We start from the raw sequence: 17,047 nt of genomic DNA on the forward strand, positions 1-17,047 counted from the left end.
CTCTTTCCATAATTTTCCGTTGGGAAACTAATATAAAAAGGGGGGAAGGGGAGGCCTTGAAAAACATAACAATTGATATTGTGTTGTTGGAGATCATCAAGTGACCGACCCCTCTCCCTCTCTTCCCTTTGCTCTCTTTTGCTCCTTTGTGGTGGTGGTGGCCAAATTCTAGAGAAGGAGGAGAAGCTTTCCGGGTGGTATTCGTGTTGGAGGATTGTCGCCCACACGACGTCTAAGAGGAGGTGAGGGATACGACAGAAGATCTCGAGGTTTTTAGCATACAAGGAAGAGGTATAACTAGTATTTAATTTCCACATCATACTAGTTAATTTTTCTTTGTATAAATATCAAATACAAGAGGCATTCGATTCTTGTTTTTCGAATTTAATTTTGATGTTGTGTTCTTTTTCTTTTTTTCTTGTGATTTGATTGTTCCTTTTGGTTAACCTAGAGTTATATAAGGAAATTAAATATTAACTTTCCTTTAAAGGCTTTGTCTAGTCGGTGGTGGTTGCTCCCATATCCAAGAAGGCCAAGTGCCTCGTCATGCAGTACTGGAAGCCAATTTTGGAAACTAATATTTAATTGAATTTATAACCTAGGTGATTTGGATCAAACGTGTTAAGTTCCGCAGGAGATCCAAATCTAAACCTAAAAGAACATATAAGTTAAACTTGGAATCAAACGTGTTAAGTTCTGCAGGAGATACAAGTTTAACTTAAAAGAACACATGGTAGCTAGGAAAGGTTCAGATCACGTACAAAATTTTTGTACAGTGGAGCCATTGGATTTTCCAAGTAGCAACCAACAATTGGTATCAGAGCTAGGGTTTTGCCTCTGTGTATTTGGTATTAGCTTAATTATGCACATGTCATACATAATTTAGGCATAGTAGGATATGCTAACTTTGTGGATGCAGGATCCAACTATTATGGCTTATAGTTATTATGTGTGTGATTGGACCCTTGGACATGTCAAGGACATTTATTATGTGTGCATGATTGTATTATAAAATACAGCAGGAGCTGTATTTAGTTTTATTAGGATTTTATTTTTGATCTAGATACATGTACATTCCTTTTATGGAATATAGGATCGATAGATGTAAATTTTATTTTATATTCGATCTAGTTTGCATGTACATTCCTTCGAGGAATATAGGATTGAAAAATGTAAAATTCTATTTATGTCGCAGATCGAATCTTGCAAGGCGTGGAACCTTTTGAGGATCAGAGTGGCGCAGCGGAACAAGGAGCAAGATGGATGCGACAACTAGACCCGGTGGCGGTGACCAAAGATGGCAGCAGCTAGGGATGACGACACACGGAGGACAACAATAGATAAAAGCCATAATAGTTGAAAATTAGATTTTCTATTTATTGCTTTTGTATTGTGCTGTGTGTGAATGTTAGGGTACATGTTTAGTAGGCTAGCATCATCAAAATTCCTCACTTTAAATAACTAAGTGGGAGAGGAATTTATTTTAGTGAATTCCATGGTCTCTATTACTGGTTTGTAAGTGATGCAAACAAATTTACGCGTTGGCTCTGAGTGCCTTCCTCCATATCGGATGAGTTTGTTTGCGGATCACTAGACCAAACTTCCATTTCGGATGACTATAGGAAATTAATTAAGAGTGTGTGATCTTCCCCATCGGAAGGGGCACAATCTTATTAATAGACTTAGTGTCAAGTAATGGTATACACTTAGGCACGTCTAATAGTATCCTCCCCATCGGAGTCACTGCTATTATTTGTGTGACCGAAGGAAACCAACTATTAATTTTATTTGTCAAAAAGTTAGGTTGACAAGATAATAAAATTAATGGGATATACCCTCCTTTTACAAATGTTGAATTTGTATACGTCCACACTATCGTGACATACAAAATTCACGGTGTTTTAAGGTGTTAGTTAATTTAAAATAGTATTGTTTGAGGTATCAATATTATTCTAAATTTAGAGTTCTGACCAAAATTTATTTTGTGATTCTTAGGATGACTTTTAACCCACTGGCCATTATTCTAAAAGAAAACAGACTTACTGGTCCCAACTATATAGATTGGAAAAGAAACCTGGACATTGTTTTAACTGCTGAGGGCTATAAGTGTGTACTGTCAGAGGAATGCCCAGAAACACCTAGCAATGATTCTACCCCAGAGGAGATTCAGCATCATAGTAAATGGGCAAAAGCTGATGAGATGGCGTGGTGTTACATCTTGACTTCGATGTCAAATGTATTGCAACATCAGCATCAGGACTTACCAACAACCTATGATATAATGAACAATCTCAAGGAACTCTTCGGACATCAGAATCGGGCTACTAGGCAAGAGGCAATGAGAAAACTGATGACAACCACCATGACTGAGGGGACTCCCGTGAGGGATCATATTCTCAAGATGATGACTTACTTAAACGAAATACAAGTTCTTGGAGGGGAAATTGATGGGGAAACCCAGGTTGATATCATCCTCCAAACGCTGCCCAGAAGTTTTGAGCATTTTTGCCTGAACTATAATATGAATAAAAGGATGCATTCATTGGCGGAACTTCTGACAGAACTTCAGGCAGCCGAAGGGTTGTTTCGTCAACATTCTCAAATTCACTATGCTGAAAATGGTTCTACTTCTAAGCCGAAAGGCAAGAAGAAGAAGAAACAAAATGGCTCAGCAAAGAAGGTGAATAAACCTCAAGGTGCAGGACAAAAAGTTGGAATAAAGAAGCCGAAGGGAAAGTGCTTTATTTGCAAGCAGACTGGACATTGGAAGGCAGACTGCCCTTGTAGGAAACATAACAATAAAGGTATATCTCATACTCTAGTAGTTGAAACATGTTTAGCGGTATTATCTACCAGCACTTGGTGTGTAGATACGGGAGCCATTGATCATGTCTGCAATTCTTTGCAGGGGTTCCAGGAAATCCGGCGACTATTTGATAGAGAGATAACTGTCTACATGGGCAATGCTACTAAGGTGGCGTCTGTTGCAATGGGAGACGTCTACTTATCATTTGATAGGAATAGGAAATTGATTTTAATGAATTGTCTTTATGTACCCAGTTTTAAAAAGAATTTAATTTCAATTTCTAAACTGTATTTGGATGGATATTCAGTTTCCTTTAGTAACAATGTGGTTATAAAGAGAAATAAAGTGATTATCTATTCTGGTGCATTGGTTAGCAATTTATATACTTTAAATCTAATTTCTCCCACAAAGCAAAATATGGAAATTATAACACATCTTCTAACTCTAATAAGAGAAAAGAACCTTCAGAAATGAACCAAACACATCTTTGGCATCTAAGGCTTGGTCATATTAACTTAAGTAGGATTCAAAGGCTTGTAGCCGATGGACTCTTGGGTCCATTAGAGTTGGAAAACTTTCCAACGTGTGAATCCTGCTTGAAAGGTAAGATAACCAAGAGACCTTTTAAGGCCAAGGGGTATAGAGCCAAAGAAGTGTTAGAATTGGTTCATTCTGATTTGTGTGGTCCTATGTCTATCCAGGCTAGAGGTGGCTTTGAATATTTTGTCTCTTTTATAGATGATTATTAAAGATATGGATACATTTACCTAATGCGCCGCAAGTCTGAGTGCGTTGATAAGTTCAAAGAGTACAAGGCTGATGTGGAGAAACGTCTAGGTAAAAGTATCAAGACACTACGGTCTGATCGTGGTGGCGAATACCTCTTAGGAGAGTTTAGGAATTACTTATCAGAGGTCGGGATTCAATCCCAATTATCTGCACCTGGTACACCCCAACAGAATGGTGTGGCAGAACGAAGGAATAGGACTCTTATGGAGATGGTTAGATCGATGATGTTATTCAGAATTACCAAATTCGTTTTAGGGATATGCTCTGGAAACAGCAGCGCACATTCTAAACTTAGTACCTTCTAAATCAGTATCTTCTACTCCCACAGAATTATGGAATGGGCAGAAGCTCATTCTAAGACATATTCGGATTTGGGATAGTCCAGCACATGTGCTGAAACAAGATGCTGATAAGTTAGAATCTTGTACAGAAGTTCGTATGTTTGTGGGGTATCTCAGAGGAACAAAAGGCGGTTTATTTTATAGTCCTAAAGACCAGAAGGTCATTGTTAGCACCAATGCCCAGTTTTTAGAAGAAGACTATATAATGGATCACAAGTCCAGTAGTAAAATTGTTCTAGAAGAACTTAGAGAGGACACGTCTACTTCAGTACAAACAGTACAAGATGAAGTACCACAAGAGACTGCAACACGTGTCACACATGATACACAACCACAGACGGTGCCTCGTCATAGTGGGAGGGTTGTAAGGCAGCCCGAGAGATTCATGTTTTTGGGTGAGTCTTCAGACTTGATCCCAGGTAAACATGAACCAGATTCCCGGACATATGATGAAGCACTCCAAGATATTGATGCAGTATCTTGGCAAAAGGCAATGAATTCCAAAATAGAATCCATGTATTCTAATAAGGTCTGGGAGCTTGTAGAACCACCTGATGGTGTAAAATCCATTGGAAACAAGTGGATCTATAAAAGGAAAAGAGGGACAGATGGGAAGGTAGAAACCTTCAAAGCAAGGCTTGTTGCGAAGGGGTACACTCAGAAAGAGGGAATCGATTATGAGGAGACCTTTTCGCCGGTAGCTATGCTTAAGTCTATCCGGATACTCTTATCCATTGCCGCTCATATGGATTATGAGATTTGGCAAATGGATGTCAAGACAGCTTTCCTTAATGGAAGTCTTGAAGAAAACATCCATATGAAGCAACCAGAAGAGTTCATTGAAAATGGCAAAGAGCATCTAGTGTGCAAGCTTAATCGGTCCATTTATGGACTGAAGCAAGCTTCAAGATCTTGGAACATCTGGTTTAATAAAGTAATCCAGTCATATGGATTTATTCAGTGTACGGATGAGTCTTGTGTATACAAGAAGTGTAACGGAAACATGGTGGTATTTCTTGTACTATACGTAGATGATATTTTGTTAATTGGCAACAATGTCAAGGTATTATCGGACGTAAGGGTATGGTTGTCCAAATAATTTGATATGAAGGACTTAGGAGAATGTGCACACATCCTTGGGATCAAAGTTATAAGGGATCGCAAGAAAAGAATGTTGTGCATATCGCAAGCTTTATATATAGATACAATCCTTGCTCATTTTAGCATGCAAAACTCCAAGAAAAGTTTCTTACCTTTTAGGCATAGAGTAGCCTTATCTAAAGAGATGTCTCCAAAAACATCAAAGGAGATTGAGGACATGAAGGCAGTTCCTTATGCTTCGGCGGTAGGAAGCCTTATGTATGCAATATTGTGTACGAGACCTGATATCTGTTTTGCCGTGGGCATGGTTATAAGATATCAAAGTAACCCTCGACAAGGACATTGGACTGCAGTAAAGCATATATTAAAATACCTGACAAGGACTAGAGATTATATCACTACAACAAAAATAGCTTTTCGCAGCTTGCTATTAACAGTGCACATTAAAAGCACGCCGTTAATAGTATTATTAACGGCGTGCATATTGATGCGCGCTGTTAATAGTATAAACTTAAAGAAGGAAAAAAATTACGTCTAGATATTAACAGCGCACATTAAAAGTATGTCGTTAATACTATAAATATTTAATAACAATAACGGCATGCAAAAATAAGCACGCTGCGAATACTTTTTAAAATTATTAACGGCGTGCAGCATGCTGCGATTAGTTTAAAAAATAATAATAAAAAAAAATTATTATTTACGACCATAATTAAAAGGAATGTGTTTTGACCCAACATGTTTTGACCAACTTTAATTTTTTTTTAAATTATAGTTTAAAAGATAGCTATCTTTAAATAAATTAAACAAAAATATGTAAATAATAAAAAAAATACATCCAACCCCAAAAGACGATCAATAATAAACATGGTTCAAAAAAATAAGTAAAGAAAAACTTAAAGTAAGTAATTAAATAAAAATGTAATAAGTAAAAAAACACAATTCAAATAAAAAAAAATGCTAGGTTAAAAACATAAACCGGATCAAAGCCGCCGAAGCCATCGCCGCTTCCTCTCCCACTACAGGAAAATTGATCTATTGTGATATTATCTTAATGACACTTATTTCTAAGTGTCATAATAAATACCTTATAATGACATTTATTTAAAAATAATAAAAAATAAAATAAAATATCATGTTAGATCCTTTATCTTGACATTTCTAATAAATATCATTATTAATCCATTAATAATTAGTTTAATCTATTAATAATTAGCCTTAGCAAAAATCCAAACCCTCGTCCGCACTTGTCACACCCTCCGCACTTTTCCCTACGGCGCCGAAAAACTTTTCACGCTGCACGCTGTAAGATATCGGAAAATTTAAATAATAAGGTTATTTGGGAAATAGCCTTATAAAATTTTTCCGAAATTTTTAGAAATTTTCTGAAAATTTTTCGGAGCTCGTACGACGGGTTTTAAGGGGACAAATTGACGGCACGGATAAAACCTATTTGGGATACCCATTTAAGTGAGGAAATGTTTTATTTATATAATCCTTTTTTCCTTATTTTCTTCCCCAAACGCCGAACCTTTCTTCCCCAACCCCTCGCGACCCGACTTCCCTCTCTTCTCTGTTCTCTCTCGCGGACGATCGACGCCGACGGAGCAAGGCTTCAGCTCCGGCGATCTTTTCTCTGCCGGCATGGACCCTTAAGCTCAGATCCAGCCGAAGCCCTTCTCCTTCTCAGTCCGATCTCTCTCTTCTCTCACGCGGAAGATCCGACGCACCCGACGCCGACAGAGGGCAATTGCTTTCCGACGATCTGGGCCTCTTCGTGTCGCCTGAGGACCGTCGCCGGATTCTTGAAGGTGCTGACGCTGTCCAAGCTCTTCCGATGGAGCGATCCCTTCCTCGGCCGGTTCTTACGCGTGAGCGACGATGGCTAGGTGGCTAGGGCACGGTGGAGGGCTTGGTTTTGGTTGTTTCCGACCGATTGACCCTTCGTTTCCTCCTTCTTGAGTTGTTCACATAACGATCCGTGGCTCCTCAAAGTGGATCGGATTGGGCGATACCTTCTGGAGACAACCGATTGAGGTAAGCTTAGGTCTTCTTCTCTGTTACTGATCCTCTTCTTCTTTTCGGTTGAATTAGGTTATAGATTTGGAGATGTTGGTATGAGGGAGGTGTTCTTGAGCTGCCGGGAAGAGGCTAGAAGGATGGTTAATTGATCAGTGATCTCCCTGCTTGACCTCCTGTTGTGATCCGATTGATTCCAATGAGGTTGAGTGCTGTGGATCAACAAGCACGACTGTGAGGTGAGGTTCTGTGTAATGTAGGTGTTCTTGGTTATGCTCTACTTGTTCTAGCATCAACAGTAGCTATGATTTGAGGTAAGGTGTAGGAATTAGGGTTAATTGGATTACTAGATCAGTTAGTATGATTGGTATATCATTAGTTGATACATGTTGTAATTAGTTGTTGATTGTGTGTAGATTTATTTAGTTTAGAATTAATCTAATGGATAAGAGTTCATCTCCTCTTAGGTTTGTGTATATCCTAATTCTCCCATGTTTCTACCTCTTTTTCTAACAATTAGGATAAGAGTTCTATGATAGAGTTCTAGGTTTTCCATACTTTATTATTATTTTTTTAATATCTTTTTTGTTTTGTTCTATGATAGAGTTCTAGGTTTAGTATGTATATTATCTTGATGACATATTAAACGTTTTCTTTCAACTTAGGTTCCTGCAATCTCTATGATTCATTTGCAATCTAGTTTATTGAACTATCTCTCTTATAACAATAGCAAATCTGTTTGGCACAGGCCAAAGAATGATCATATTTATATACTGTTATCCATAAAAAAAATTAACTTTGTGGCAATTACATGATGGAAGGACATAATACAAAGGAAAAACTTTGTCAGTTACCTCTACCTATTAAAATATAATGATAGGTTTTTTCAAGTTTTGTAAAACTTGTGTGAATAATACATGATATTTATTTGTTTAAAATATAATGATGTAGGAATCAATTTTTTATATGTGATTTTCTTTCTTGGTAATCAAAAAGTTAACTTGCATGTTTGATTGTTTTGGAGATTTTTTGTCTTAATGAGTGATTCACCTTTGTTTAGAACCCTCCCAAGCTGGCTACTCCTCTATTTGATACTAAAATGACAGAGGACCCTAAGATGACATACATAGACCTAGATAATCTTCAAATTGTGTTTTGAACGAAGAGGTATTTACTTATATTCGCAAGCATGTTATATATAAGTCTGCCACTAGATTCATGTCTTTAATGTACTGTTGAATTGATAGCACTAATTCTTTTCCACACAGTAGTGTTTGGGCTTGCATTGTGATGACGTCTGAGTGTTGGCTTGGTCTCTGTTGGCTTGCTACATATTTAGAAAGCTCCATGATTTGTGCTAAGGTAGTTCTTCTCAACGAGCATATCTGAGATGGAACTTCCATGCTACTTGCTTTTCCGAGTTTGATTTGCTGCTACAAGATCGGAAAGATATTATGTAATTGTTGTTCCTTCTGGTTGAACAGTTTCACTTTTCCGTCTTAGTTTCTTGTATGTTCTTTGTTAAATAATTACGTGGATTTAATTCTTATCGGTAACAGCTGAAGCGTATCCAATTTGGATTTTCCAGCTCAAAATATCAGTAGATTTGTTGTGGTAGTGCCTTAACAGGATTTGAGACTTCTCCATTCAGGTAGGTTATGCTCGTTTGACTCACATTATGGTAATTATTTTTAATTTTTTATAATTTAAGTAATAAGTAATGATATATGTATCTTTTGAATTGTGTCGTAATGATTTTGTATATATTTCTATATTTAAGGAAAAGACAAGTCCGGTAGATACAAAAATTACAAGATTGCAAGTTTGGATTGAAGGTCACAAGAAAAAAAATGGGGAGCCTAGTACTCAAGCTGTTGGAGAGCAAATAGTAAGCATGTCCACTCATTTTAGATTCCTTTAGTATTTTATTTCACTGATCTTGTTTTTCATAAGAATTTATACTTAAGATCTCTATTTATACAGCCTAAAATGTTTTTTCTGTACCTTACATGTGTTCAAGCTGTTTTTTACTTGTGAGTTGGTACATGTGTTCAATTTCAGGTGGACCTAATTCGACCAAATGATGAAATGCAGTTTCTCGATGATGCAATAGGAAGCACGGTCGCATGATTATTTAAATTTATAGTATTGTGTGATTGATACATATTATACTAATTTGTTTGGATTATAAGTTGAATTGTTGTTATGTAATTGCTAGTTTGTTAGAGATTTCATATATTGTTTTAGATGTTTTGAGTTTTTGTGGTATAATGAAAAGCTATGACTTTTATTAATTCTGTATGGATTTGATTTGCACTAAATTTATTGTAAAATTTTAATTTATTATTTTTGTCAATTTTTTTTTAATATAGTTAAGACCATTAATAGCATACTTTTGCGCGCTGTCGATAGTATTTTTCGCAGCGCGCAACGCACGCCGCGGATATTATTATTCGCGGCGTGATTTCCGCGCTGCGGAAAATACTATCCGCAGCGCACAAAGCACGCCGCGGATAATAGTATCCGTGGCGTGCGTTGCGCGCTGTGAAAAATACTATCCGCAGCGCGCAAAGCACGCCACGGATAATAGTATCCGCGGCGTACTTTACGCGCTGCGGAAAATACTATTCACAGCGCACAAAAGTACGCCGCGAATAATTTATGACTTTCAACAGCTTTTAACTTTGCAGCGCGCAATGCGCGCTGCGAAAAGTGAATTTGCGTGCTGCGAAAAGTCATTTTTGTTGTAGTGTATTCTAGTTTACCAAGCAGACGATTTACTCCCTGTGGGTTACATGGATTCGGACTTCCAATCAGATAGGGACAACAGTAAGTCTACATCAGGCTATGTGTTTACTTTAGGAGGTGGAGCCATTGCATAGAGGAGTGTTATGGAGAAATGCGTCTCAGACTCAACCATGGAAGCTGAGTATGTGGCAGCCTTTGAGGCAGCCAAAGAAGCTGTATGACTCAGGAACTTTCTAATGGACTTAGATGTTATTCCTGGTTTGCCCAAGATCGTCACAATTTATTGTGATAATAGTGGAGCAGTTGCAAACTCGAAGGAACCACGAGCCCATAAGGCAAGTAAATTTATAGAGCGCAAGTACCACCTGATACGAGACATCGTCAAGCGAGGAGAAGTTGTCGTCGCCAAGATAGCATCAGCAGATAACCTGGCAGATCCTTTCACTAAGGTCCTTCCGGCAAAAGCTTTTAATCAGCATGTGGAGGGGATGAGAATCAGATGTATGGCAACAGATATGGTAGCTTAGACTTTTAATATAAGTGGGAGATTGTTGGAGTGTATACTTAAAAGTTTAGCTTTTGTACACATTTATTTTGAAATAAAAAATCACATTGGTCAAATGTCTACATTTATTTGTTAAATGTAATTGTTCAATTAATTTATATAGTAGATAACATGGAGTGTGGAGTCACACTTAGAAGATCATGTTGTCGGTTCTCTATAAATTATAAACAGTTGCTCACGACTAAGATGGAAAGGAACAAACTATCAGAATAGACGTAGTGTAATTAAGTATTAGTTTATCTTGACTAATAAATTACACTGATACACTTTAAGTGTATTGAGTAGGATCATTTAGGTAAGTTCTTTTTGTACTGACTTAGTAAAAGAACTAGACCTTAGTTATTATGGAAGTGTGTGCTCTTAATCCTAATATAATAACAAGCATGTATATTTAATATTTATTTCTTTGACTTATCAAAGGGTGAGGTTTAGCTCGATAAATCAATACGCCCGATAAGTTGAGAAATGACATTACTTATAGTATGTGTTGTTGATTATAGAAGAAATCTGTGTCCTAGTTATCTAGATTGAGAATGTCCCCAAGAGGAGCTCATAAGGATTGCCATATTAAACCCTGCAGGTGGACCTAGTCCAACATGAGAATAAATTTGAGTGGTACTACTCTTGGAGCTAGATATTAATTAAATGAGTTGTCAGTAACTCACTTAATTAGTGGACATTCGTAATCTTAAACACAGGGAGACTAACACACTCATGATAAGAAGGAGCCCATAATGTAATTTGGGATTGGTGCGGTAGTACGGTAATAACTTTCTAGTGGAATGAGTTATTATCGATGAACTTGAGTTGTGTGCTCGGGGCGAGCACGGGATACTCGAGCTCATCGGAAGGCCAAAACCAATTTCTCCTCTAGGTCCCTGTTGTAGCCTCAATAAAACCTCAAGTCCATCCAAAGAAAAGCCTTCTTGGTGTCCAAGAAGGGGCCGGTTCATTGCTTGATGACTAAGCAATGGCCGGCCACATATTCTTTAGAAGTGGTCGGCCCTTGCCTTGGGCAAGGGGGCCAGCCGCAATATTTAGGGGGTGTTTGGTTAAATGATGGAAATCACTCTGGGTATGAGTTTGATAGTAGGGTGGAATGGGAATAGGAATGAAAATGAAACCCATCAAATTATATGGGTTTGGTTGATTCCCATAAATCTAGTAATCATTCCCAAAATGTCATTCCCAAACCCACAATCCAAACACTATCTTTTACTATCATTCCATTCCCTCATTCCCAAACTCATCAACCAAACACCCCCTTAAATTAGGAAGGTTGTTTTTGAATTTTTAAATTTCCTCAGATATTTATAATTTGTAAAAAAGAGAGATTTTAAAAATTTATAAATTTTTCCTAATTTAAATTAGGCCACAAGGTTTTAAAAGAGATTTGTAATATTTATAAAACTTTCTTTTAAAAAGAAATATTATTAGAGATGCTTTAAATTTTAAAACTTTGTTTTAAATTTTAAAACTTTCCTTTTGATATCCACATTAGAAAAAAAAGAGTTTGTAAAATTTTATAAGAAGTTTTCTTCATTTAAAATTTTATAAAATTTTCTTCTTCTTCTTTCCCTTTTAATAAGTGGCCGGCCACCTTACTTGGTGCCCAAGCAAGGGGCCGGTCAAATAATTAAACATCAACAAATAGTTGTTTAATTAATAAATCAATCTAGGATTGATTAATTAAACGGAAAGAAAAAGAAAAAAATTAAAAGGAAATAGGAATAAGTCTAATTTTTATAAAACTCTTTCCATAATTTTCCGTTGGGAAACTAATATAAAAAGGGGGGAAGGGGAGGCCTTGAAAAACATAACAATTGATATTGTGTTGTTGGAGATCATCAAGTGGTCGGCCCCTCTCCCTCTCTTCCCTTTGCTCTCTTTTGCTCCTTTGTGGTGGTGGTGGCCGAATTCTAGAGAAGGAGGAAAAGCTTTCCTGGTGGTGTTCGTCTTGGAGGATCGTCGCCCACACGACGTCTAAGAGTAGGCGAGGGATATGGTAGAAGATCTCGAGGTTTTTAGCATACAAGGAAGAGGTATAACTAGTATTTAATTTCCGCATCATACTAGTTAATTTTTCTTTATATAAATACCAATTACAAGAGGCATTCAATTCTTGTTTTTCGAATTTAATTTCGATGTTGTATTCTTTTTCTTTTTTCCTTGTGATTTGATTGTTCCTTTTGGTTAACCTAGAGTTATATAAGGAAATTAAATATTAACTTTCCTTAAAAGGCTTTGTCTAGTCGGTGGTGGTTGCTCCCATATCCAAGAAGGCCAAGTGCCTCGCCATGCAGTACTGGAAGTCAATTTTGGAAACTAATATTTAATTGAATGTATAACCTAGGTGATTTAGATCAAAGGTGTTAAGTTCCGCAGGAGATCCAAATCTAAACCTAAAAGAACATATAAGTTAAACTTGGAATCAAACGTGTTAAGTTCCGCAGGAGATACAAGTTTAACTTAAAAGAACACATGATAGCTAGGAAAGGTTCAGATCACGTACAAAATTTTTGTATAGTGGGGCCATTGGGTTTTCCAAGTAGCAACCAGCAGGCCCTGGGACGGATTGACAGGGGCGCTGGGGCAAGCGTATTCGCCTTTTTGCCATAGTGGATGGTTTGAAAAAGCATATCTTCATATGAAAATATGTAAAGAGATGGAGTTCCTCCCTCCATATAAGTCATTATGCCTCAGAACTATGGTGTAGTGGAATGGTATCAAGTTGTCATTTTGTAAAATATGGTACCCAAATAATAATTAAATAATAAGATTTTTATAGAAATAATCTTAACAAAATTTTTAGAAATTTTTAGAAATTTTCAGGGATTTAATCGAAGTCCGTAAGACATATTTTAAGGGGATAAAATTTTAGACTTTGGAAAAGACCTGTTGGGAATATCCAAATTTGGGAGTTTGATTAATTCCATTAACCTAAGGTATAAAACAAATACCTAAATTTTGGCTTCCCTAATTTCTTTTTTTCCTCTTCTTCTCTCGTCGATTCCCCTTTTCCCTTCTTCACCCGCGCCAATCCCTTCTCGCGTTGCCGCCGCATCTCTTTCCTCTTCCTCCTCGTTCTTCTCGGCACCGATCAACGCCCGAGCGTTGACAGCCGAACTTCTCTTCCTCTTCCCGAGCTCACGCTAACCTTTTCCCTTCTTCATTGCGGCGCTGGAGACACTCGAGCCACCGTCGGTCGAGCCACCGTCGGTCGAGCTCCTTCTTCCTTTTCCTCGCGGACACCAGAAGCTCGCCGCCACGTGTGCCCTAGCATTGAGCCTTCTCAGGGCATCTCCGCCTGAAGCCGCCATCTGGATCAGTGGCCCTTGCGAACAGCCAACCCTAGCGAGCTCCGCTCAGCTGTCAAGCCGCCAATTACTGCTAAGCCTTCTACAATCGCCGAAGAGCTACCACCACTGGAGATCAGGGCTACATCAGGCCATCCCTTCTGGCAGCAAGGTCCAGTGAATCAATCAGGAAACATCTAAGATTCAGGTGAGTCGAAATTGATCCAAATTAGCTTAACCTAATATGAGTTGGAATGCTTTATCTAGTGTGGTTATGATTCTTTATGGATGGGAGATTTATTGGCGATGAATCAGTGTGTTAGTTGGGTTATCAAATGGGTAGGATGGTTGGCAATTGATTTGGTTTATTTTTGTATGTCTGATTTGGAGGTGATGAACTTATTTGGATGTTGTTCTTGATTCTTTGTGGTCGCTTGGGATTTGTTTGGATAGATTCAGTAGGTATGTAGCAAGAATCCAATGTGAGTTTGCTTTATGTGATGGCTTCAGATGGTTTGAATAGATTGAAGATGGTGAACCTTTGTTTACGTATTCATGCTTATTGTAATAGGTTTGGATCTGGACGAAGTTAAAGTTGTGTTTAAAATGGTTTTTCATTGTGCTTTTGGTTAGGATCTGTTGAGATTTAGGTTTCTCCAAGCTAGCTACAATATTGTGGGCTTAATAAAAAGGTTGATTGTATTAGGGCTAGGCGATGGTCGTGTGCCGAATAGGGATAGCCTAATTGGTTTAGAGATTGGTTTAGTTATTTGATTCATATGAGAGTAACTAAATAATATTGATTGATACAGGACTCTGATTTAGGGCGAGCAGTACAACGTGGATTTTATTCTGATACGATCGATAAGTAAAGGCGGGTACTTCTTGCTTTGTTTCTTTTCGTTCTTTGACCTTGGTGCATGAATTATTTTGGATAAAAAAAATTATTTTTACCTTGACTCCACTCTTACTTTCCTGTGCTTGATACTTCCACTCAAAATCTTTGAGTTACTCGTTTTTTTTTATATCCATACAGTCTCTTGTTGTTGTCCATGATCAGTAGCAGATACGAGATACCATGTTTGTATGTTTTGACCGTTGCTTATTTATGTACAATATTGAGCATGCTGGCTTCATGTAGCATACCTGTTTCTGCTTATATAGATATATATATATGATGACTGTTGCATTGTTCGCATCATGTCATTGCATGCATGCCGCATCCTCGGCCACTCGTGAGAGTGGTAGCTGGAGTTGATGCCGCTTGTCCTGTCGTGCCGCACTCGGCCACTCGTGTGAGTGGTAGCTGGAGTACGAGCAGCAGGGACCCCATCGTAGATGTAGCTAGTTAGCTACTATGCAACCTCCCCCGCCACCGTGAGTGGTATGAGCGATGGTGTCATCACATCGACCCGCCTCTCCATACTGGGCATGGTGCGAGAGGTGGGCGGAGTGGTCATCCGTCATACCGTTATTATATTTGTTTCACGTTGTTTATATACGTTATTGCTTATTTATCATTGTTTACATACCGTTATCGCTTATATATACCTTGCCTGTCTCTCAGAGTTATAGTAATCAGAGCATTAGTACGCATTCTACTATACCTAGCCTAGGATATGGTTTCAGGTATGAGTGCTTATTTTGGTTCTATTGTAGTATCTGCTATTTCTTTATGAGACTGTATACTCTTGGCTCACTTCCTAGTTATATATTATATTCATGCACTATCTTTCCTTACCCGCTGAGTTCCAATACTCACCACCCCGTAAAATGGTTATCTTTCGCCAGGTAACAGGTAGATGAGTCATAGATGCTTGGAGAGTCCCGGCTGCCAGTCCCATGACGCACTCGAGGATAGTTTCTTTTTCTGGTTTTAGTTACTAACGCTATTTATGTTTTGGTTTTGTGAACTTGGTATTGTATGCTTCGATATGGATTATGGAGTTTAGTCTGGTAGTTGTAGGTAATTCTGTTAGTGACTTTGTCGGTCATACATTTGTTTTCTTTTTGTGATTTCCGCTGCGTTTACATCCAGCCGTGTAGGTTGAGTATTTATCGTTCTGTCTTCCGCTGTATGTGTTATTTCATTTTGTCCAGCCGGGTAGGCTGAGTATATTAAACTACGTGTTATGTTGTTTCTATTTGTGCATATATTCCAGCCGAGTGTGGCTGATGTATATTCTGTATGTAGTAATGTTTCAGATTGTCACCCGTACAGGGGAGATGCTGCCGAAATTTCTTCGGACAGGGACTCCTTTGGGGGCGTGACACATTTAGGCATATGTGATTCAATCCTTAACTACGACATATTTGTAGGGATTTTTCCTTAAAATGAAAGTACAATCATGAGATAATGAGTTTTTTAGCCGTCTACTGTCAGCGCTTTTCGATTTACCCTAATGACCGGTGGGAAATTTCCATGGGACCAGGCCGATCGCCTAAAGTTCGGTGTTATCTGATTCATCATTTTTTATACAACTTTGCTTGATGCATTTACACTAGCTGGCAACATTGATAGATTAGTAGAAATTTGGAAAGCGATGATCGATGAGGATTGACAAAGTCCAGCAGCTATCAATAGATTTAACGAATTGATACATATTCCTCTAGGCTACCATCTGAACTACTCTAAATTTGAGGATAAGTTTTTTTAACCCGGGTGATTGATATAGGAAGATCCGAAATTTTTTATTATTATTTTTTATAATTTTTATTCTTTTGGTATTTTTGATAATTTTTTATCCTTTATTTTTTTTTAGATATTGAGTCTAGAATTTTTTTTCTTATGTATTAATGTATTAAGGTGTGGAATTTATATAAATATATATTTAACTGTATAAAAAATTAATACTCAAATATTAAATAATTATTTTTTTAGAAAAATTTGGAGGACAAATCTTTTCTTATTTTCTTGTCAAACTTCTAAGGTGGCATTTGATTTAAGTGCAGAAATAGGAATGAGAATGAGTTTAACCATTTCAATACTGCTATTTGGTTTATAAGCTTTGATTAAGTATGATTACAAATACTGCTATTTGATTTATGTTTAGGAATACAAATATAATAAATATAATATTTATTCTTAAAATAAAGCATAAAATTCCTAAAGTGATGGCACAATGATAATTTATTTTTTTGAAAAAAAATTAATTAAATGATAATACAGTAATGTTTAATTAGATTATACATTATATATATCTGAATTATATAAAAAAAATTAAAAGTATTAATTATGGTCATTAATAATTAGTTGTCATCATGACAGTGGAAAACATATGAAATGGAATTGTAAAAAAAAATTAAATATCCATTATATTATATAAACAGGATAATTTGGAAACAAAGCAAGTTCCTGAGCACTTAATACTGGCTCAGTTTT

General features: G+C 37.2%; 2 long non-coding RNA genes across 2 annotated transcripts; both read left to right on the forward strand.

Annotated features, from left to right (window-relative positions):
* The first annotated feature begins 7,027 nt into the window (after positions 1–7,027).
* On the forward strand, positions 7,028–8,938 carry LOC122027625. Its single transcript, XR_006124477.1, has 4 exons — positions 7,028–7,074; positions 7,160–7,295; positions 8,616–8,707; positions 8,837–8,938. It is a non-coding gene; the product is annotated as an uncharacterized LOC122027625 (long non-coding RNA).
* Positions 8,939–13,353: 4,415 nt separating this feature from the next.
* On the forward strand, positions 13,354–15,696 carry LOC122027243. Its single transcript, XR_006124329.1, has 2 exons — positions 13,354–13,873; positions 15,457–15,696. It is a non-coding gene; the product is annotated as an uncharacterized LOC122027243 (long non-coding RNA).
* The last annotated feature ends 1,351 nt before the right edge of the window (positions 15,697–17,047 follow it).

The sequence above is a fragment of the Zingiber officinale genome, chromosome 10A (assembly GCF_018446385.1).
Source record: "Zingiber officinale cultivar Zhangliang chromosome 10A, Zo_v1.1, whole genome shotgun sequence".
NCBI lineage: Eukaryota > Viridiplantae > Streptophyta > Magnoliopsida > Zingiberales > Zingiberaceae > Zingiber > Zingiber officinale.